General features: G+C 41.7%; 1 protein-coding gene across 1 annotated transcript in view; it reads left to right on the top strand.

Annotated features, from left to right (window-relative positions):
- Window positions 1–8,856: 8,856 nt before the first annotated feature.
- NALCN (sodium leak channel, non-selective) overlaps window positions 8,857–25,022 on the top strand; it is a 3,094,418-nt gene continuing 3,078,252 nt past the window's right edge. The window contains exon 1 of the mRNA XM_078657626.1: window positions 8,857–9,050. The gene's annotated coding sequence lies outside the window, so the exon portion shown is untranslated. The remainder of the gene's footprint in view (window positions 9,051–25,022) is intronic.

Genomic DNA, 25,022 nt, shown 5'->3' with positions numbered 1-25,022 from the left:
GCATGTGGAAACAGCTGTATGGGCGGTTGACTGTGTGCATGAGTGTATTGGTGAGTGAATGGATATCTCAGTGCTACATGTCAAAGTAAGTACATATGTAAAACACAGTACATGTGAGAGTTGACATATATAAATAACTGTGCATAAGATCCAGTGAATGTGTGAGTGGCTGTATGGATCATTGTGAACTTGTATCAGGGATTGTATAAGAGAGTAAATATATGATAGTATATGTTTGAATAAGTAAGGTGTGTATAACTGTATAGTTGAGGAAATGGAGGTGTGATTGATTCTTTGCATGACTGACTAGGTGTGTGAGTAACTCCATGGATGAGTGACAGTCTGTGAGTGTCTGTTTACACTGAGTGTATCTAAGGTTATATTAGAGTCTGAAGAGGTTCATCGTATTATCACATGAATGATGTCATCAGTGATGTGATCAGTAATGTCAAATGAGATGTCATCAGTGATGTCATTTGAGATGTCATCAGTGATGTCATCAGTGATGTCATCAGTGATGACATTTGAGATGTCAACAGTGATGTCATCAGTGATGTCATTTGAGATGTCATCAGTGATGTCATCAGTGATGTCATTTGAGATGTCATCAGTGATGTCATTTGAGATGTCATCAGTGATGTCACTGACCATGACATGAATGATGTAATATGTGACATGATCAGCAGTGGATTGCGGGTGCGCGATATATAGTTAGTGCAACTAACTATATATGCGAATTTCAATGGTTTTGTGTGAGTAAAATAAGGTTTTGTAAATGCTAATTCCTAACTATATATGGTCTATAACCTATGGTTTTTTCAGTGAATTTTCAAGGTTTCGTAAATGCTAATTCCTAACTATATATGGTCTATAACCTATGGTTTTTTCAGTGAATGAATATATATATATATATATATATATATATATATATATATATATAAAAAACACTCCACTGCTGCTTGGCGCTTCAATGTACTGAAGAAAGGAGCACGGATCACATCTCGGTGCATTCAATCAGTTTATTTTTCTTAAGGTAAGTCAGCCATAACGTGTTTCAACTCCATAGAGTCTTGATCACATGATACGCCATGAAGTCACATGACTGTTTAAATACAATTTTTTTAGTGTGTTTTTTTCTCTCCCATGAGTGTTAAAGTGACAGTGCTCTAAATCCTTCATACTGCTTGTTAGCTCAGTTGTTGAGGTGGTTACATAGTGGTATAAATACCATTACATTTGTTCAATTTTGTTGTTTCATTCACATTATTGAGAGATATATATTGGCTTGGGCTTTCTCTACCAACAGTAAATTGTGCAAATTACATGCACATTCTCATAAATACATAAATATATATATGATTATATAAATACATATGTGAATAAGACATTTATAAATACCGATTTTAGCGTTCTTAAAATCTGTAAAAAGAGGCGGGTGACAATGTTAAAACAATCCTGGTCTAAATACCTAGTTGATCCCATTTCCTCAATGTATGTCTATTTGATATTGCGCAACTGTACAGGTAATTATTGTAAACCAGTGATCTTAAAGTGTTATAAAATCCCTGTTTGGAGGTAGAGACTTGTTTAGCCACATTTCATTTCTCACTCAACATTTGGTAGCCTGAGCGGACAAGCATTCTGTGCAAAATTGTGCAAAGCATTTGTCAAATAACCATGAACTATTTTTTGAGAAAAGCCTTTGTCAATAGTTATTAAATAAATAAAAAAAGAGTGAAAAATGTTAAAAAACACGATTAAAACCTATATCTTGTGCAGACTTCTGTGCGATATGAGGTTCCTAATAGCTGCTTTGAAACTGTTTGTAGCTCTAGGATGCTGCTAGTTTCTTGGAAAAAAGGAAAAATCCTTTTATAAACCACTAAATATTCAACTAGCAATTATAGAGAAGTCTAGGAAAGCCAGGAAAAGCAGAGGCTATTGTGATATTGGAAAACTTAGCACGGTTGGCATTTTACAGATATGTGTACAGATCGTCTGTGACGTTCAGACCGCTAGGGTTTTTAGAATCTAATTCTAAAATGTAACGAGTTTCTAGTTGTCTTAAAGTTCTTTCTCTATTACCGCCAAGTCTGCTGAATGGCACACAGTCTATAATAAAATATTTAAGGTGTTTAGGATCGGATTGATGGTGTTCCATAAAATGCCGGGCCACCCGATACACAGGGTCTGGGTTGGTTATTGCTCTTATATGCTGTAAAATCCTCTTGTGCCCCTGCAGCTTGGTACTTCCCACGTACCCAAGTCCGCAAGTGCACATGAGAACATACACAACATATTCTGTTTTGCAAGATAGGGCTTTGTTAATGGTTTGTTCCTGTTCACTAAATGCAGTTCTGTATGTTAATGTATTGGTGCCAAATTGGCATGGTTTACAGATTCTGCATTTGAAGAAGCCCTTTCTTTGACTCAACCAGTTACCTTTTGGTTTGTCAACCGGATTATTCTGTACCAACCTATCACGCATACTGGGGGCTCTCCTGTTGGTAATGGAGAGCCTGGTTGGTAGTGTGGGACCTACGATTGGGTCAATTTCTCTGAATAATACAGTTAATTTCCCTGCTTTGCTTGCTGTATCCTATTATCATCCGAAATTCATCATTCGATGTTTGTTTAGATTTGGATGATAATATGGGTGCCTCACTCGTTATCTCAGTTGTTTTGACTTTCAGAAGGGTATTCCTGTCCACCAACCCACTTTTCAAAATAGCTGCGTCTATACATTTTTTGGTATAACCCCGTTGGAGAAATCTGGATCGACTAATCTGTTGGGCCCTCACTAGTTCAGCCTCAGTGCTGGCTGCCTGACTCCTTGACCTTCTCATGTATTGGCATGCTCATCTGTTGCTGTTAGACGGACTCAAAGCCATCTATCTACCTGCCTATATGCCCACATCCATGCAATACTTTTTCTAGGTAGATCTTTTCTGGCTGGCTGTAACGGGTGCACTCCTTTGGATCGCTTGTCATGACTACTGATTGGATTCAAGAATATTTGTCATGGCTAGCTGTATACCATTCAGACTTGGGTGTTCTTCTGTCAATATGGGGGGTTATATAGAGCTATAGCACGACTGGCGTTCTACAGCATGTGGTTGATCGCTCATCTGTTGTAGCTAGGTGGATCCAAAGGAGCCTGCTCACTCACTCACAACAATAAATGTATTTAATTTGCACGTATTCCATCTCATTCACCTCACACTGCGATGTATCACTCTTAAATCTAGTCCTCAAACAGGATAATTTGGGAAATTATTGGCAGATGAAATTCAGGATATTGCATTGTGACCGGAAAAGACTCCAGAAATGGTAATGAACAAACATACTTATATCACACATATGGTCTCCATTGAAGCATGTTATCCTACCACAAAGGTACTGCTCCTGAGGACTAAATAATCACACACAATGTATTTCAATAAATTCTCCTTGGTCTCATTTAGGGTCTTTGTCACTTCTTCCCAGACTATCACGAGGCCCAATGTACTGTTGAAGCAGCGTGACAATCTATCTCTGGTCCTGATGAATGCCCATGAACTTATGTAGACAATTAGGAGCAGAAACATGTTGACCCTTTAGAGATAGTGTAGTTGTTACCCCGTTTTCACTGGTTTTATACATCCCCTAAGGGGGCACCAAATTAAAATAGTTTTGCATACCAGGAGGTATATTTTATCACTGTTCTTTTTCTTTTTGCACTCTGCCCCTCACCCACCAATATCATCATCTTGCTCTTCAATAACACCTCAGCTGCTCCCAACATTTTTTGGGGGGAGTTGTAGTCCACACAATGTACCTTGCGGTCCTTGTGTGCGGAAGGAGCCCAATGATGAAGCATGTCACCTGTGGGTGAGTGAGGGTTCATGTCCTTAACGGCTCGGTGCCACCCCTTAATGCTACCCAAGGTACATTTTGTGCAGTTATTTAATGAACAAACAAACCCCATGAACCATAGAGATGTGCACAGCTCAACAAGCCTCCAGAATACGAACGTGGAATGCCTTGGATTGAGGGTGAGAGTTGAAATGAGTCCTATATATATCACATATTCAATTCATTGCCTATGCAGCACGTTGTACTCATTTGGGGATTTATAATTCAAGATTCCTATTTTCAATGCAATTAGCGACTCGTGGCAGTTTGCCATGAAAGAGCAGGGTCTGTTCTGCATATCCAGGTAATTTCATGAGCCCAAAACTATCCATGACTGCAATTGTATACTGCCTATTGAGGAATTTTCTAGTTTCCAATCACACACTTCAGGATTCTTTTTTTTAAATCATTGTATGGGCACAATTATGAATTTTCAGGAACTATTTTTGTTTTTAAAGGTTCTTTACCTGATATTTCAGGACAAATTTTAACTAATCAAATAATTAATTTTTTTATTTAAAAAAAAAAAAAATCAATTGCTTCTAAGCCTAGCTCGGGCATCATGGACAGATTAGTCATTCGGAAGGGGTTCTTTAGATGCCAGCCGCAATCCTTTGTGTCATAATCCAAGTTCTGTATCAGGACCCCCCACAGAAGTTGAAAAAGAAAGGCAAATGCATGCTCGCCTAAATCATGGTACTGCTGTGAATAAAGGCAGTGTTGACATTGAAAAGTATCAAGGTCACCTCAGCAGCAGTGCTACTGATTTGAATAGAGATAAACCATCCCAACCGTTTCTTAAATATTATCCGCACAGTAGATTTGGTGACCGCGAGAGGGTATTCAGCTTGGACTGGTACAAAACCCGACCATGGCTGGAATACTCTGTTAGTCCAGATGCTTGCTTTTGCTTCCCATGTTGTGAGATTACTAATGGGAAAAATGATAAGGATACAGTTGTTACTGTAACTGGTTTCCAGAACTGGAAAAGAGCACTAGCATCGGGCACAGGTTTAGCTAAACATGTGGCCAGTCAAACACACATATATGCTGCACTAGCTCTAACAGAGGCATCTAAGAGAGGGGAAAGAGTAGATATAATTGCCTTTTTATTTGATACGAAAGTAATGGAAAATAATTGATATTACTTAAAAAACCTTGAAGAAGTTATTCAATTTCTTGTTGTCAATGAACTGTTGCTGCGTGGTGACACAGAACATGTTTTGGATGGTATATTTTTAAAGCTTTTGCAATACACTGTGAAAAGAAATAAAAAGCTTGCCCAACTTATACAAGATTCCCCTAAATGCAAAATATACATCTAAATGTATCCAAAACTGAGTAACAGATACTTTAACTGGCATGGTTCTCTCACAAGTAAAAAAAAAACAGTACAAAAGTTGTGATTCAAAAAGTTTTTGTATTAAAAGAGATTGCACCCGTGATAAATATAACATTGAAAATCTGTCCCTCATGATGCGTTTTGTGAGCAAAGCCAAGCCTGAGGAGCATTTAATTGGTATTTTACAGATGAAACAATGAGATGCTGAATATGTAGATGATCGGATTTTAAGTCACCTGGTTGCCTGTGATTTCAAATCAGAAGACGTCAGTACTCTGATGGAGCATCCGTGATAAGTGGATGCAATGGGGGTGTTCAGGCTGTGATACAGAGAAGATTACACAAATATATTCCTTACATACATTGTTACAATCATCAGCTTCATCTTGTTCTCATACATGCCATCCAAAGTGAATAAAGGGCAATAAGATTCTTTGATCTTTCTAATATGCTGTACAATTTCTTTCTACGTCATTATGTGAGTCAACAATATAATGGGCCAACTCTCAAACGTCTTCTGAGATTCGATGGACTAGCCATTATGAGGTTACAAAATGTGCAGTTGAAAATAAGGACAGAATTTCTGATCTTATATCAGACATATCATGATGACAATACTACATCGGAGTTGAAAGCGGAAGCATGTTGTTTATTATATCATATTCAAAGGGAAAATGTTGATGTTATTGGAAGATTTTTACAAGATCAACTTTTACCTTTAAAATCTGCTAATGCTGTGTTTCAGACAAAGCAAACAAATGTCTTTTGCAGTGGAAGTTGTACAGTCCACGCTTAGTGCCCTAAAAGCAATGCTTGCAGATCTAATGTTTTCTTCCAAGTACTACTCTGCTGGATTTGTTGTACAGTCCACGCTTAGTGCCCTGAAAGCAATGCTTGCAGATCTAATGTTTTCTTCCAAGTACTACTCTGCTGGATTCCCTCAACACCTCATTTTCTTGATGTGAACAAGTGTGCACACCCATCTAAACCTAAATAATGTAATCAAAGCTACTGTTGCAGCAGCACTAACAGTTGCAAAATTACTGTCACAGCAAAAAAAATCCCCCCCCCCCAAAAAAAGAATAACAGATGGTGCAGATGTTGCCACCATTTAAGAACTGGTGCATGATTATGCTGAAGCTTTCCCAGGACTTCATGTAATGTATGCATCTGCGGTGGTCATTTATTTTTTATTTTATAAAGTTTTATATAGCGCGAACTTAATCCCGAAGGATATCAGAGCGCTTTACAATTTGAGGCAATTAAATAACTTCCCACCCTATTCCCCTATAAACCCACATCCCACTATGGAACTAAAAATGCAAACAAAAAAAATGTAATAACTACTAAAATTTTTACACAGATAAAAACAAAAACAAATTTTTGTATGAGAGGTTTACTGTGTTGTGAAGGTCAACCGTACATTTCAGCTTGACCGTCTGCTGCAGAATTTGTGTGGAAAGAAGGTGGGATAGGGGTAACAATCATGATCGTAAACTGAATTGGACTATTTTAGCATTGAGAAGAAGCTTATAGCAAACTTATGTATGGATGACTTTGTAAGGGAGAGTTCAAAGAACAGGTGGTCACCAGTATGACTGCAACTGCTAGTTTGGCAATTGTCAGGCGTGAAAATGACTGGCAGTTTTCAAAAACACTCCTTTCTCTTTATTCAAACGTATTACTGTTTTTCAAGAATTTGCATCTATGAAAGTATATTGCAAAAGAATGACGAGAAAATAAAAAGTATGAAGTTTAATGTGTGCAGAGAAATATGTGGTGGACAAATTGCAACAAGTAAATAGCCAGCCTTTCTAGTGCAATGATGTCAAGGATTTTGTGAGGTAACAGGGACCTCCTTATTCTTGAACTATTATAAAATGATCGTCAGTCAAACATTTGTGTTGAAGCCTGGATTGCTGGAATTTGAGAGTTTGCACTTAGGTCTGGACATGGCTCTTACTTTCAAATAACTCTCCACATGCTTTGTATACACACTGAATCGATCCATTGTATCATAGTGACTGTTTGCAAGTGGATATGATGTAATCTAGGGCTTGTAGGCTACCTCCAAAAGCGACAAAGTGGGCCTGCAGTGGCCCACCCGAATGCACCCTTGGCCCACCCACCCAAATAAACATTTCTGGAGCCGGGACTGATGAAAAACAGACTTTTGGCTTTGCTTACCCATGGTACCAATTCCAAAAAACATATTTGCAAAATAAGAATTGACACAGTTCTCGAAAAGTTGTTTGGGTCTCTATGTTGTCTTCTCATAGAGAAGTCAATGCCCGTATCGTAACACTTACAAACTAAACCCGTTGTGAATTACTTTATACAATTACAGTTTTCAAAATTCTGTTAAGCTCTTAGAAAGGCACAGCTGTTGTTCCCCGAACCATCCTCTTCTGGGTCCTCCAAGAAGGTGTGAGAAAAGAGACGCTAACGAGGCTGAGATTGGAATTGTTAAACATGAACTTTAATGAAGCTCAGAATATGAACTACCCTACAGGCTCTGTATTTGCAAACTAAAATTATCTATGGTTTAAGCACAAGCACACAGCGTTCTTAGCTTAACCCATCGTAGCCCAGTTGAGCTCCATCAACTTAATAGGTCTAACAAGCCAAATAAAAAGATAAATACGCAAAAAGCTTGGGACCGGACTCTCCTGTCCATAATGACAGAAAGGTGGTAATCACCTAACACTGAACGGTACCGCACACGGGGCGCTACCGGCCCTGGAGGGCCCTCTTCCCCACCGCCAGACAACAAGAAGTCCACACGACACTCAACCGCAGAGCGCAGCCACATCCGATGCGGTGTACCGCTCTCGTTCCAACATCATACATGCCAACCCTCCCGATTCAGGCGTGAGACTACCGATTTGAAGGCTAGTCTCCCGCCTCCCGATTCCTGCAAGCAAAAACCCGATTCCTCGGGGTTTGTTGACAGGGCTTTTGTGTTAAGTGCTAATTTTTCCAGCAATAGTCAAAGTGGCCATGCAGGGGCTCTCGATGGGGTGAAAAAACAACAAAGGGTCATTAACAAGGCAATAGTCTTTTGAAGACCTGTGAAGTGGGGGGGGGGGGGGGCGTGTGTGTGCACAGGAAGCTGTTTTCGGCTGGGGTGTCACACAGGGGCGGGGGGGGACAACACTTGCATCACCCTCTCAGCCTGCCATTGCGCTCCATGCTTGTAAAAGGTAAGAAAAAAACGTACATTTGTGTTTCAAATGTCCAATCCTGCAGCAGCACACTTCCAAAGCCCATACACGCCAGTAACCCGATTTGAAGCCCCATTCTCCCGATTTTTAAAAAAAAATCTCCCTCTTTGCTCTTCTGAAATGTTGGCATGTATGCAACATGCAAGTCCCTCTTTAGCGTGTCACGGTCGGAATCCCGCTAGATCGAACTAAATCTTCCTTCACAGGCGGCCACGCGAACAACCGTACAGAATCTATACACGAACGGCCAACACAGCCGGCCCAAATGCGGCTGGGCCACGCTCTCCGACTTTAACACTTCCGCTGCAGGTGCAGCAGAAGCGGTCTCTTCCGGTGCAGAAAGATTTTTTCAGGATTGGATGAGCCGGCTTTTTCTGGGCGGATCATATTTTCTAACCAATCGCATGGCTTACTAGAAAGTGCAGTCACAAAGACCCTCATCATAACACCGCCTCGAGCCTGTCAATCAGTTACAAAAACACAGCTTTAATTCTGATAATTTCCTTTATTTTCGAATACTAAAGTTATTTCGAGATGGATGAAAAGTTGAGACACTCAGACGTTTGAGATCTTCTGTCGGAAGACGGGAGGTAAGGCTGGCGTTCTTGACCCCTCTCTCTGTTGCGTACCATTTGATATTTCTTTTCCACACTATTCCATTATCTAATGAACACTATTGTGTATAATTCTTAGCAGTACATATGCTGTTTCACTCAACTCCATGTTGCATTGCTACCCTTCAAATTTCGGTTGTCATTGCATATTTATGTTTTAAATATTTCCATGTTCAGCTGCACACCGCTCTACTCTATTGCTGACAATTCCATTGTGCATTGCACTTAATCCCAATTGCTTTAAACACCTTGTCTTCTATTATTACAAACTGTCCCGTATCCTGCTGTTATTTCTTGTAACATATGTTATGTGACAAACGTTGCTCTAAATACTGCCCCATATTATTACGTTCTGCAATGAACACCGGTCCATATACTATTGTGAACCATGTCAAATATGAATCCACACAATTTTGTACGTTGTTTCCCATGTTTATTATTCCGTTTTACAGCATTCTATGGACTATTTATCATTATTCTATATTTTCTTACACAAAATGCATTATTCTCTATTGAACACCTTTCAAAAAGTTCAAGTACATGCCCAATTGTTACTCCAGGGGAAATAAACAGTGTTACACACTGGAGCATACTGGTTAACATAAAAGATCAACCTTGACGTAGTATTTTACATAACCTGTCAACCAGAGTCAAAAACAGGGCATCTTCTTGTATACATATTTTTCTTCCTGTAATACACAATAAATTAGGAACTTAAAGATAAAAAATGAGTAGCTTAAAGGGTAATGAACAGAATCTTCTTGATCAAAGCATTTATGTGAATTTAAGCGATCGCCAAAGAGACTGCTTTTGTATAAAAACTTTAGAAACGACTCGGTCCGAGAGACAAAACGTCAAAAGAAATTTCTTAGTAGGAAAAATAACACGCATAATACTCTTGTGGTAAATGAAATTTACTTATTACCTCATTTCTGAATTTCTATGCTTAATAAATCATAATTTCTTGTCAATGCAAAGCGAGGAGTCCGTGGTGCTCAAATGAAGGAGGAGAAGACCAATAACTCGAGTTAAGGGGAGCGCTTCCAGCACCAAGCGGGCACAGGAGCAATCTCTCAAGTCCCTCTCTTGAAGTGGGGTGTCTTTATTTTCAACAGCAGAATATTTATACAGTCTTGGTCACGAGGCAAAATAGAGGAACAAACAGGTCGTGGCAGATAGAGGAACAAAGATCAGCAAGAGGAGCAGAGTGTGAAGAAATGGGGGCGTGTCTTAGGCTTCGTGAGGGGACTTGCGATGTGAAATAGTCTGACAGTTGGAAGGGGGAGGCTTCCTCATTTGGGGGTTTGTGCTCGTGCTTCATGTCAGAAACATGAACCATCTCTGCGGGGGAGAAGGAACTCATGTACTGGTTTCCCGGACTTGGCAGAAACCACAGAGACAGATGGTGAAAATGAGGAAGGCCAGGAGCAGGGGTGTCGTGCTCGTGCTCGGGGTCTTGGGACACCAAAGGGTGAATTAAAAACAAAATGGTGCGGGCTTTTAATGTGGGCAATTATTAATCGCGCAAAGGGGATCGCGCAAAGGGGCATAATTAGATCGCGCAGAGGGCAGCGAAGGGGCATAATTATAGATTTTATTTCCACATTCCCTCCTTGCCCCAGAGTGTACCTACATTATATCTCAATTTGCATGAGATCATTTATACATTCTTGTAACATGATTCTTTCCCTTTCTCTCTGCTGGACAAGTGGTTTAGGAATACATTTTGCGGCACATAGACAGCACAGGGCAGGACCACATTGGATGCAAAGGCAGCATCGAGTTATTATCAGGAATATTATACCAGCAGTTGCCATCCCCAGGACGATATTATCTTCCAGAACCAGTCAGACCACGTCCAAGTGCCAGGTTCTTGATGTAAACTTACGGCTATCTTGTGTAATTTTGTTATGGCCGTGTATACAGATGGGGAATTATCAGGAATAAATATACAGCAGCTAGAGCCTATAATTTTACAGGCTCCGCCTCTGTCAGCCAAGATGATGTCAAGGACAAGGCGATTTTGGAGAGTAACCAATCGTATGGCAGACTGCTCCTGGGTTAAGCTCCCCAGGGCAGACACCGTGTAGTTTACAACAGCCTCTAAGGTCCTTGTCAACCTGCGTATAAGCTTGCTGTTCTGTACAGGGCCAACAAAGAAGAAGAACCCTTTGTTAAAATCTGTATACTGTTCCCATGAGGTTTCCGTTTGGTCAACCAAGGAGGTATCGATCGTTCTTTTATGTCTGACATGGGGCACTAGGAGGTCTCGGTGGTAAGTGGATGGGGCCACAAAGACAGGGGGTAACAGGAATGCTATATAGCAAGTTCCCCCCCCCAGTTCAAGGGCAGCTGCACATAGGCCGTTTGGCCACAGATGAAATAAGTATGGCAAGATGCTAGAAATAAGGACTTTCCTCTGTCTTCAAAACTTATAGTGGTATGACAGTCACTGTGTCCTAATGGAACAGAGCCATTTTTCTGGATGCACAGGTGTCCTTTTACTGGTGAGACCGAGATGGAAGGGGGACCAGCATTCTTTTTAGGTTTGGTATTTAACATCTTCTAGGACATGGTCATGTTCCCTTGCTTGTATTCTTCACTTTCTAGGACTGGACCGGTCGCCTGAGGATCTCCCTCCTTATTAGGGTAACAGGCAGTATTGAGTACCTTGTTCAAATCCCCCCAAGGCCACCCATTCTTGCATGAATTATTTCCGTCAGGGCAGGAGGTGGGGGTAGTATCATCAGCTGTTATTAGGGCGAACCAGGCTTCACAAGTTCCATTATAAGAGAATGGGAAAGGAAAAAGAGGCATCCCTCCCTTTTTCTGATGAGGTGGGATGCGGCCACATATCCAACAATTGGTGTTATTACTGGCCTGCTGAGTGTGGTGTAGCATCTGTATGAAGGTATTGTTTCGCAAGGCTAGTCTATGGGCTTGTTCATGAGGGGGTAGGTCGTGATAGGTGTGTTCCTGAGTGCTGTTGGGTGTATGAGAGGTGTGTTGTGTTGGAGGAAAAACAGTGTGGAGAATCCAACCAAGACACGTCATAACTGCCATGAGGAAAAATAATACTGTCAAACATATAATAGGACCATTATGTCTTTTTTTAGAATTCATTTTTTTTTCTCCCACATAGTCAAGGTGTTAAAATCCATTCCCATGCTCCAACCGCTTCACCACTGGACCGACGCCCAATGGACTTAATTAGCCAGAGTCCGAATGGCAGACCTTAACTTTGATTTGTAATCCTGTTGTGGGGTTAGTTCCAAAGGCAATAAAGATTGTTCAGTCACAATGTCAGTGGGATTGGCAGGGCCATCAGCAACAGTGTCTTTTTGTCCAAAATGTTTCCGGCAGTGGCTTGCGTGGAGCCAGCCCTTCCTGCCCTCGACCTTCACTGCTGTCCGTGTTGTTAGTAGTACGAGTCTTGGCTTCTTCCACCTGGGCTGGAGGGGACTGGTCCGGTCGAAGTTCCTCACGAGGACCCAGTCCCCGGGTCGGATGGCGTGTTCTTCCGGGTTGGTTTTGTCAGGGAAGGTGGCAGCAACCTGAGAACGACAAGATTGGAGTGCAGACATCAAGGAAGCCAGGTAGTCAGTCAGCATAGTACTGTCAACATCAGTTATTCTTTTAGGCCTTGGCGTACCCCACATATTTGGTGGTCTGCCAAAGATCACTTCATATGGAGATAAGCCAGTTCTGGAATGGGCTACCATACGCATGTAGAAGAGGGCAACCGGTAAGGCTACCATCCAGTCCACGCCTTTGTCAGTGCATATCTTGGCCAATTTTGTCTTCAAAGTTTGGTTGTGCCTTTCTACTAGACCTGCTGCCTGAGGATGTCTTACACAGTGAAACTTCCAAGTGTACCCTAACAGAAGAGACACTTGCTTCATGAGTTCAGAGGAAAAAGGTTGGCCGTTATCTGAGTAGATGACACGGGGCAACCCATACCTCGGGAAAAACTCTCTAACTAATTGTTTAGCAGTTGTCGTTGCAGTGTAATCTGGGACGGGATAGGCTTCTGTCCATCTGGTCAGAGCACACACTACAACTAGCACATACTTGTGACCTCTACATCTCTTCATCTGGATATAGTCCATCTGGAGAACTTCAAATGGATGGTCAGGGGATTGTAATCCTCCCTGTTCCACCTTTGTGCCTTTTCCTGGGTTGAACTGATTACAAATCATGCACGTTTTAACTTTTTGTTTGGCTGCAGCTCTCAAATGTTTGTTGTGCCATATATTCTGTATGCTGTCTAACATTGCTTTTTCTCCCAGATGCGCTGGTGCATGTATGGTGTTTACCATAACCTGTACCATGGCATCCGGTAGAAACCATACTGCTCTTTCAGGTGTCATCCAGCCTTGATCTGTAAGGACCCCTCCTTTTTCCTTCCATTCTAGCAGTTCCTGTGGTGTGGCGTGACTTTGGACATCCTTGATGTTAGAAAATGGGTCTCGTATTGTATATTGGCGGTGTGGTATACTTAATTCTGTGTTTGCTGCTAACTTGGCTGCACTGTCTGCAGAATCATTCCCTTTTGATATTTCATCTGTTCCTTTTGTGTGCGCTTTACATTTTAGCACTGCGATTTTCTCTGGTAACTGACTGGCCTCTAAGAGGGCAGTGATGAGTGTAGCATGCTGTACTCTGGACCCATGTGATGTGAGAAATCCTCTCTCTTTCCATAATGTACCGAAGTTGTGTACAACTCCAAAGGCATATTGTGAATCAGTGTAGATGTTAACTGACTTTCCTTTTGCTAAGTGACATGCTTGTGTTAGGGCTATGAGTTCTGCTGCCTTTGCCGACAGTATCTCTATCTTGTGTGCTTCTAAAGTGTCTGTACCATTTGTGACGGCATAGGCTGCTGCTAATTCTCCTGTGGGGAGTCTCATACATGAACCATCAACAAAGAGTGTCATTTCTGCCTTAGCAAGGGGAGTATCTTGTAAATCTGGTCTTGGTTTGGTCACTAAATCAATTATGTCAATACAATCGTGAATTTCGTCAGTAGGAGAGGTCAGTGGCAACAGTGTTGCTGGGTTTAAAATGTTGCAGCATCTAATCTCAATGTGTGGCTGAAAAAGTGTCATCTCATATCCGGTGAGTCTGGCTATTGTCAGATGCTGTGTTTGTGGTCTGTTTAACAGAAGTTCTACAGCGTGTGGGACCTGAACTATCAGATGATGTCCCAATACAATAGAATCGCTTTGTCTAATAGCTTGTGCAGTAGCTGCTACTGATTTTAGACATGCAGGCAATGCTTGTGCTACTGGATCTAATGTGCTTGAAAAATAACCACATGGTTTATGTTTGTCTGCTTGAAGTTGGGTCAGAACTGACAGTGCTGTACCTGAGTTTTCTGTTACAAATAATGTAAAATCTTTGGTGTAATTAAGTGTTGCCAGCACTGGGGCTTGACACATAGCTTTTTTAAGAGACTGAAAGGCTTGCGTGTGTTCATCTGTCCAGGGTAATTGTGGAGTAGCGCCAGCTTCGAGTGTTGTCAGCTGCACTAACGGTTTGGAAATGAGTGCAAATTGTGGGATCCACTGTCTACAATATCAGGTGAGACCAACAAAAGCTCGAACTTGTTTCTGTGTTGTTGGTTGTGGTATTTGTTGTATGAGTTGGATGCGTTCCTGTGTAAGCTGCCTACCCTCCTTTGACAGTACGTGCCCTAAGTATGCCACTTGCTGTAAACAAAATTGGAGCTTACCAGGGGAAACTTTATGGCCATTTACAGCTAGGAATTCTAGTACTAGTAGTGATGCTTCAGCACATGCTGCGTCAGATCTGGCCGTAATGAGGATATCATCAACATATTGTACTATGGCTGTATCCGTGGGCATTTGAACAGTATCTAGTTGTCTTTTTAATGCTTGGCTATATACGCTTGGACTCTCTGTGAAACCTTGAGGAGCTCTTGTGAATTAGAAACTTCGTCCTTGTAAGGAGAAGCCAAAAAGGTATTGACTGTCTGGGTGAATAGGTATGCTAAAGAATGCGTTTTTCAAGTCAATGACTGAAAAATGCGTTGCTTCCGCATCTATGGCTGGGAGTAGGGTGGAGATGTCTGGAACCACAGGGTGTTGTGGAACGACACATTTATTGAGCTCTCTCAAATCCACCACTAGTCTGTAGACAGGTGGTGTTCCTGGTTCCACTTTTTTATGAACTGGTAAAACAGGGGAATTGCAAATGTTAGAAGTTGTTTCCTTAATCACACCTGACTGTATTAGGTCCTGAATAGTTGACATTAATGCTTGTTCAGCCTGAGGTGGAATTTTGCATTGCCTTATGCGTGGTAGTTGGGCTCCCTCTTTCAGTGTAACCTCGTGAGGTGTTATTTCCATACATCCTACTGTGGTGGAATCAGTGGCCCACAGGGTGTGTGGCAAATCTTTCAAACGCTCATCTAATTCTCTACTTGTGTAGTGGCCCTTAAAATCTCGTAGAAATAGTCTGACATCTGTAGGTAAGCAAACAATGACAACTCCTAATTCTTTCAATGTTTTTATACCAAGCAAGTTTTCTGGACATGATTTTGTCAATATAAGATCTATAGTTGTCATGAGGGGACCAACCTGCAAGGGCAGTGGCTTTGACGTGACGTTTGTCACAGGTTGTCCCGAGAAACCCAGAGAAATACGTTTTGAACCCGAGAGAGGAGCCTCTGGGACCTCTTGATGGCTTATTGTTGTTTTACTGGCCCCAGTGTCTAGTAGAAACTTCCTATCCTCCCCAAGAAGTCGGACCTCTATAAATGGACCTGTCTGATCTACTGGAATGGGGATTAGGGGCAGTTTGTCATCTTCTCTCTCTGGGCAACATCATGAGAAATCTGGGTAATATTCAGTGTAGGCGCTGTCTATAATATTCATTTGGGCCATTTGTGTTGTCAGTGGAACTGAAGGTGTTGAACTGTCTAGGGAACCATTCTGTTTTGGCTGATATGGGCGTGGCTGGGTCTTACCAGTAGCCAAATTGTGCTTTAAGACAGGGCAATCTTTAACGAAGTGTCCCATCTTTTTGCAATAATTACAAGTGCTTTTTATATTTGTCTGGCTACTTGGTGTCTGTTGACGCTGGGGTGCAGTTTGGGCTACTAATGCTTTCATCTTTGTGTCTTTCATGCGTTTCTTATCATTTTCTTCTTCATCCCTAATGCGATTCTGGTGATATTGTAGCATTTGTAACACCTGTGGAGGTGTATGTGCTTGCCAGGTACTTTCTACTTTTAGTACTCTGTCCTTAATGGCTGGCAAGGCGTTATCTACTAATTTGGAAACAAACAGATGCGGGTAAGCTTCACTTGTCGGCGTAAGGCCGCTATTTACCGCAAAACACTTTTCAAGTCTAGTGTAATAATCTCCTATGTCTTCACCATGTTTCTGTTTGCAGGAGGAAATGGCATCCCAGTCCTCCTTTTTCACTGTTAGTAACTGTGGTAGCACCTTTAAAATAGTGCCAGGAAGTGCTTTTAGTCTGTCTCCTATACCTTGACCTGCTACTCTAGTATTTTCGTCATTCTGAAGTTCAGTCCATCTAATGTGTTCACCTGCTACTTCCCAATCTTTTTCTCTTAGTTTGTCATATATACCTGATGGCAACAATAATTTCAGAATTGCTGTGATATCAGAAAGAGTATATGTTCCTATCATTAATACATCTCCTAATTCCTTAAAGAATCCAGCAGGATCCTTTGAGTGGGAGGGAACCATCTCTTTCATCCTTAGTAACTCAAGTTTTGTCAAGGGTACATAAATGAAGACGCGTTGTAGCGCTCCATTTGTGTCAGCTCTGGGGTGGACCTCTCTCATGGGGAACTGGCGTGTTTGAGGAAGTCTATTAGTTGATCCACACGTATTATGGGGAGATCTATATCCAGTCACTTTCTGGTATTTCTGTCTAAAATCTATAAATGTGTTGAGAAAAACTGAACTATTGTGGAGGAACATGTTATCAGCGCAGTCAGACAGAAAATCTTCGAGTCTTGGATCATGTTTAAAATGAGTGTCATTGAGTGTGATGAGATGTTGTACCATGTAGAGACTTGCTAATCTTTGATGTGAGCGTGGTAATGCTAGAAAAAGCTGGGCTATGAGATCATTGTCATATATCTTATATTGAGGGACCCATAGGGTCGCAGTTCTGGCTATTTCCTCCACCTCCGGTGTAAGCGGAGGTTCCTGGTCTAACCAGTATTCTAATGCATTGGATGTATTTTCAAATAACTCATCTGGAGATGACCGTTCAGAGTGACCTTGGAGGAATGTAGGCGGGGGTGTTCGTGAATTAGGGGCGGAAGAACGAACGGGTAGGACTTTTTCAGTAGGTTCAGTAATTTCCTCCTCAAGTTTCTTATTCTCTTCATTTGTTTGCAAGTTTTGCAGAATACGGGTCACATTACGGGTGAACCTGTCTAGTGCATCATTTATAAGTTCTAGACTAGTGTGGTCGGATGCGGAATCTAATAAGTCAAAAAGTGAAACTGGTACATTTCTTTCCTCTGCTTGTATGCGTTTTATGAAACAGCAAAGGAGGAACCTATACATGTGCATTTTTACAGGGTGTGATCTTCTTGTAGTCATAGCGTTAATGGCTCATGAGTTCTCTCCAGTACGAAGAAACTCAGAGGCCGCTTGAAGAAACGTGTCAATTGCTGGTAGATGTCTTATTTCTTCCCAGGAGTCATGAAGTATTTTACTTATTCGGCCCGCCTCCCCTGTGTTGCTTGGAGTCGGGTCATAGGGGCAGTCGGGAATTGTTTTACCTGGGTCTGGACCTACGGCACCCCCTTCTGGAGTGAGAGGTGGTGCGTTATGTTGTGAAAGGGGTGGCGGAGGCAGAGGGTGTTGAATGACTGGACCTTCATAGGGTGGTGGAGTATCTAAGAGAAAATTAGTAAAAGTATCCTCTGGTAGTGGGGCTGTAGGCTGTGCTGATGCAATGTTAAGGTTTTCAGGTGCAGATGGCAATACAGGATAAAAACCAGTAGAAATGGCTGATTGTTCCCTTTTATTCCTTTCACTAACTACTTCTTTCCCTATTTCTTGTAACTGTTCTTTCTTGGCCTGCTCTGACATTCTCTTACCCTTTTCAACTTTATGCAATTCCTTCTGTTGCCTCCTATGGGCTTCTTTTCTCCATAATTCTACTGAGTCACTCTGTGACTGGCAGACTCTCTTTTTCTTCCATAACTGTTCCTCTAATTTCATAATACACTCCGTATCAAAACTACCATTTTCAGGCCATCTATATCTGTGTTCTAGGTCTTTAGTATATTCTACCCATAGATCACAATAAATAAGTGCACCGACTCCATGTTTTGCATACATGAAGTGTCCTGGAGTATCCCGAGATGGAAGGGGAATTTCCTTCTCAAGAATACTCCTTTTGGTTGCCATCTTACGTATTTTCGAGAAAATAGGCATGATGGCAAGACTTTCAAAGATTTTAGAAGTGAGAAAAACACAAACAAAACAAATATCTTTACCGTACCCACGAAAGAGGTGAGTCCGTCTTTTATACTAGTTTAGTAGTCCTCACAAAATAAGTGAGAAACCCACAAAAAACATGTCTCTGTACCGTGCCCACAAGGTAGTGAGTCCGTCTTTTATACTAGTTTTAGTAGTCCTCACCAAAGATAGGTGAGAAACCAACAAAACGCGTATCTTTACCGCCCCCACAAAAGCTGTGGGTTCGTTTTTATACTTTTCAGCAGTACTCACCTAAAAATAACTGGAAGGCCTCTTGAAGATTTTGGGAAAACACGGCGCGCAGTTTCAAGGTGGGATTTGTAGACCCTCGGACTCGTCTGCTTCGCAGGTTGGGCTTTGGTTCAGGACGTTCCGCTATGTCCTCACCGCCTCGTGTGGATGCTGGGCCGCAGTCGGTCCCCCTCTTCGCCTCGAGGGAGATAGCGGGAATTCCCCGCGTTGTGCATTTTTTAAGTCCGTCAACTGTCAGGAGGGGACAGTACCGGGTCCAATATCGCCGGCGCGTGGGGGAAAGGGAAGGTCCCTGTTCCGGGCGCCAAATAATGTGGTAAATTAAATTTACTTATTACCTCATTTCTGAATTTCTATGCTTAATGAATCATAATTTCTTGTCAATGCAAAGCGAGGAGTCCGTGGTGCTCAAATGAAGGAGGAGAAGACCAATAACTCGAGTTAAAGGGAGCGCTTCCAGCACCAAGCGGGCACAGGAGCAATCTCTCAAGTCCCTCTCTTGAAGTGGGGTGTCTTTATTTTCAACAGCAGAATATTTATACAGTCTTGGTCACGAGGCAAAAAAGAGGAACAAACAGGTCGTGGCAGATAGAGGAACAAAGATCAGCAAGAGGAGCCGAGTGTGAAGAAATGGGGGCGTGTCTTAGGCTTCGTGAGGGGACTTGCGATGTGAAATAGTCTGACAGTTGGAAGGGGGAGGCTTCCTCATTTGGGGGTTTGTGCTCGTGCTTCATGTCAGAAACATGAACCATCTCTGCGGGGGAGCAGGAACTCATGTACTGGTTTCCCGGACTTGGCAGAAACCACAGAGACAGATGGTGAAAACGAGGAAGGCCAGGTGCAGGGGTGTCGTGCTCGTGCTCGGGGTCTTGGGACACCAAAGGGTGAATTAAAAACAAAATGGTGCCGGCTTTTAATGTGGGCAATTATTAATCGCGCAAAGGGGATCGCGCAAAGGGGCATAATTAGATCGCGCAGAGGGCAGCGAATGGGCATAATTATAGATTTTATTTCCACACTCTGAGATCTGTGGTGATGTCCTTAAAGTGGCAAATGGGAACTACCAAGGTATTTGGCTACACACTCTAAAGTAATGTTCAGAAATACATAATAAAGTTAGAAATTCTTGCTTTTAGAACTTTGTTGTGTTTTAGACATGAGGTAACTAGAGCGCATTTTGACTCAGTGGCTTTAGCAACTCATAAACTTTCAACCCAGACACATAGAACAACAACATAAGGATGCAGGCGCACCTCTAACAAATGTGAGAATGGGAAGTGAGTGACAGACACATGTCAATGGGAGGGATTGATGAAAGAACAACCAATCACAAGTAATATTTTGGGATTGGGCCGATGTGGCATGATCCAGTACAGGTGGGTTGCAAGAATGTTCCTTGAGAGCATGGATTTGGAAAAGGTACTTTAGGGGACCTCCCCAACAAATAACAAATAGAAAAAAATGAATAGCATGTGTTGGAGTGGGAGAGGATGTGGTTGTTGCAGCAGAATTCAGTTACACCCACTTTAATTTGTGACTGCAATAACAAAAAAAAACATTTTCAAAGTTTTCCTATTTCGAATGTAATACCTGCAGCCCTCCGTCCAATTACAAAAACGATTTATATATTTGTAATAATTGATTGTTGGGGTAGCTTCTTAAAACCTTTAAGCTAAATACAAATTGTTAGACTCTTTGTTTGAAAGGCAATAAGTTGTACCACATTGGTCAGTTCATCTGTGATGAGTGACGGTTTCTCTAAGTATGTTCCAAATTCAGATTTAGGTTTGTGCCTTGGTTACATTTGTAGTAAAGCGAGAGAGAATGCATTTTTTGAAGAAAATGTAAAAGGTATGCAAGACGCTCTATTATCTATTGTCAGCCCTATTCAAGCCTTAGAAAACTTGGCTGTTCATCTAAAATTGCTGGTCATATAGTCACTGGGTAATTTGGCATTACTGTGCAAGCTATTGGATTAGTGCATCAGTCTCGTAGTATTAGTATAAGAGCAGCATCTAATCAACTTGCACATTTTTCAAGTTCAAAAAAGCGTGATGTTAAAGTCTTAGACAAACGACACAAAAGTTACCTTTTCCTAAATTTGACAGGAAAACCTAGAGACAACGGATGCTGTAACCCAATTAGCTTTCCAGATACAGTCAATCCGTGATCTAAACAAGATTTAATTAAATACATTTCCAAGTTGCTAAATTACAAACTTATATGTAAAAACACAGTATTAAAAATATATAAAAATATATATATATCATACAATCTAAAAGGGAAAGCTGTGTAAAAAGATTTTTTATTATTATTGGCAAAGACAATTTTTTTGTGCAAAAATATTGGACAATTTACCATGAACAATTAGCCAAATGTAGGAAACGGGAACTTTTGTGTCGTTTGTGCATTTATACCCATCCCTTTTCCAAGGATCAGGGTATCTCCTTTAATTTTGACACTGTTAAACTCTTGAGCCATCCATAGTAAGTTTTTCTATTGTCTTATTTATTTTTCATGCACTCTAAAGGCTCTTTTCAGATTATTTGCAAGCTATTTTGTATTTTCTCATTTAAAGAAATGTGTTGACTTTTGTGTCAGTCCCCTCATTCTTCACTGTCTTATGTTTGTGATGTTTTATATTTGCCTTCTGTTTTAGCTTCGTGCCTGCTTTTTTAATTTTGCTTTATGCTGCAGTAAATTCAGATGGTCTATGAACTCATGTTATTGTTCGCTGTGTTCAACATGTATTATGGATGGCATAATGGGCAGACTGGGATGACACTCAGTATCTTCCTATTCATTCCTATATCTTTTGGGGCTTTGCTAGTGTGTAGTCCATACCTCTTTCTGGGTACCAAAACTCTGTACACATAAAGGGAAATCAATAGACTGTGTTGTAGGTTGTCCAATACATTTTATATTTTTGACTATGGGCAAGATTTTTCTGGAGCAAATTTCACAGAGTTTGTTCCCTGTTTTCCATGGTAAGTGTACTGTGGCTGCATTATGCTTAGTTGATAGGAAACCTCTACTTGCCAGCTGTGTTTGTTGGGGATCTGTTAAGCCGGGTATGGAGGCTCAGTGAACAAATGCATTCACTCCAGGAGTCTGTGTGTGACCTAATGCTATGAATACATAAAAGTTGGGGTAGTAAACTATATAGCTCGGTGCCGCCGCCTCAACTACCAGTCCCTGGTGGTATGTTTACAATAAATTCATAATAAGGGGAGGTTAACATAAACAGTTGGGTAACTGTTGAACCATCTCAAATGAATGAATGAATGAATGAATGAATGACTACACATTTGTATAGCACATTGCTACCCGGAGGCATCCCAGCGCTTTAAACCCATTCATTCCCGATGGCTCAGAGGAACAGGAACGTTTTTAGCATCTTCCTAAACCTAAGATGGTTCTCTTCCAAACGGATGGTGTCTGGGAGGTTGTTCCAGAGTTTTGCAGCCTGTAGGGAGAAGCACCTGCCACCCATGCGGATTCTCTTTATCTTTGGAATCGCCAGTAGATTCATATTACTGGATCTTAGGGTCCGACCTGTTTGATAGAGGTGGAACAAAGGTTGGATTAAAGCTGGTCCAACCTTAGCAAAGGCTTTATGAGCAATGGTCATGGCCTTGAACTCAATTCTTTGTTGCACTGGGAGCCAATGAAGTTGCCGCAGCGCTGGTTTGGCTGAGGTCCTTCGCGGAATGTCCAGTAATATCCTGGCCGCGCAATTTTGTACAGTCTGTAGGACCTTGATTGTCCCCTGTGGGGCCCCTAAGTAAACTGCGTTCGAGTAATCCAGGCGAGATAGAATCAGGGCCTGTACTAAAGTCCGCCTCGCCTCAAAAGGAAGGAGCCCAATGATTTTCTTAAATGATCTAATCAGGGCATAGCATGTGGATGCTACCTCAAATAACAGTCCACACATTCATCATGGTTCACTGAATATTCTGATCTTCTTTATTGGTAAATATTTGAATCTGAACAGTACAGTTGTCTAAAATATGATATGTTAACTGCTACAGCTGACACATGTTTTACAGAAGACCTCTTTCTCAAGGCTTGAAATTAGTAACTGTGGAATGTCTCCTTTGTTATGACAACGTTTTTTTATCATACAGTTTCTAAGACATCAATTTCAGTGCTTTCCAGTTCGGTTCATATACAGGTAATAAACACCATTTCTAATGAAAGGTAAGAAGGTGACCTACAGGGTCAATTTTCTTAGTGGATGCTCCAATAGTGATATCAGCGATCCATTGAATGGAAATGCAGTCTCACGGTGTGCAGTTATCTTATCCTATGTGAAGGAACCGCACTGCAAAGCATTGAATGGAATGGTTTAGAAGTTGAATTATTTTAATATATAACTCACTTACACCAACATTTTTGGCACTTCCATGACTAATACAGTAACCATGTAATGTTAATTAATTGTAATGTAATTAATTTACTCGTAGAAATAAAGGTAGAGAATTCCATATGTTAGCCATGGTTGTAGCGAAAGAAACATTTCCACACATTACAGTTCTAACTTTCAGGACACACTGAGTAGTAAATCATAAATTATTTATCAATTTAATTTGTGTAAACTGAATTTTGACTCAATTAAATCAGAAGTATCTTGATAGATTATGCTGTGTACAATTTCCCTAGACTTAATAACTATTCTACTTCGGATACGCAGTCAGGGTAGCTGTTTATTACAAGTAAAATGATGCTGCTGTTCTGTAAAGTTACAGAGAAGCCAGGCCACTGCATTTAGGATTATCTAGAGATGATTCAGTATTTGTATTGGAGCTTCTAAGTAGGTAGCATTGCTTTAGTTTTACAGAGATGAAACTATGGCATTCATTGTTTTTTTTAAATATACTTTTATTGCAGACATTAGAAAAGTTACATGTAATCACTTTTTACATTTCCAAGCCCAGTGGCTGCCAATTACCATTCTTCCAGAATCTCGTTACACAGCCCGTGTGCCCACATCCCGGAGGTCGGGCGGCGTTAACCACGAGAAAATAAAGGACTCAAAGTAAGAGTCAATCGCAGCCGTCTAGTGGAAATACCTCAAGTCCGCTTTTCCATTTATGGACAACCCTTCTTCGGGAACCCCCCCCCCAACAACCCCCAACTCTTTAGCAACTTTAGGAGACCATCATAAGCAACTGGATGCGCCTTAATGCAGCTTGCCATGGCACTTCTCCCCCTAATCTTGCGTGTCCTTCAGCGGGCAGCTATGCCCGATATGAAACTCCCTAACCCCGTTCAAGTGGAACAACCCTCGTAACACTCCTTAAGAGTGTCCCTCGTCGATCTCAGGAGGTCGTGTGTCTTGTTCTGAGGGTTCCTTCTACAATGTTCATTAGGGGTGCTGCTGTGCGATCTATAGTCCCGTAGTGCTCTCGATGGGCTTCCCCACCCCCACCCCCCTCCCCAACTTCCCACCACTTCTGCGTGCCATCTTAGTCGGTCTTCTAAAACTATGTGCCAGGAGCGGTACGTGTTTCTGAGTTTGATGTGTCCTGGGTGTGTCGAAGGGGTTCTCCTTCATTATTCTGTTCCTCCTCCTCGCCGTGCTTCTCTAGGTCCCTTAGGGCTGTATTAACAACTCCCACGCTGTCGCCGCGTCTAGTGCTTTGTCGTCCTGTCGCCTACGCGCCATCTGATATCTAAGGGAGCTTTCGCACGCAGCCCATTTCAAGAATTCGTTCATCCAACGTCTGTACAAAGGACCAGCTCTTGCCTTCCAATGTCGAGTGATTTCGCGTTTGGCTAAAATTAGACCTATATCAATACATTTACTGGTGTTCTTGTGTTTGGGGGTATGAGGGCACCAATGTAGGACACAGATAGCCATGTCAAGCTGCAACTGTCTCTTCGTCACCTCGTTCAGCGTGTCTCCTATCGCCTTCCAATAGTCTCCCAGCATTGGACACGTCCATAGCATGTGGTCCAGTTCGACCGCCTCTCTAGTGCATCTAGGACATGCGGCCTCACTCGCTCCAAAATACCTACGGATTTTCCCTGGGGTTAAAAACGCTCTATGTAAGATTAAAAAGTGCACTAGTTGGAAGCGGTCATTCCTAGTACTCTTGCGGGCTCGTCGCACTATCTGCGCCCAAGCTGTCTCTGGGATCTCCCTTCCTATATCCATTTCCCATTTGGTTTTCAACCCGGTCAGAGGTGGCAAGTT

This window comes from Lissotriton helveticus, chromosome 8 (genome assembly GCF_964261635.1).
Source record: "Lissotriton helveticus chromosome 8, aLisHel1.1, whole genome shotgun sequence".
NCBI lineage: Eukaryota > Metazoa > Chordata > Amphibia > Caudata > Salamandridae > Lissotriton > Lissotriton helveticus.
Note: the sequence above shows the minus strand (reverse complement) of the source record. Positions and strands in the feature narration are given on the sequence as shown.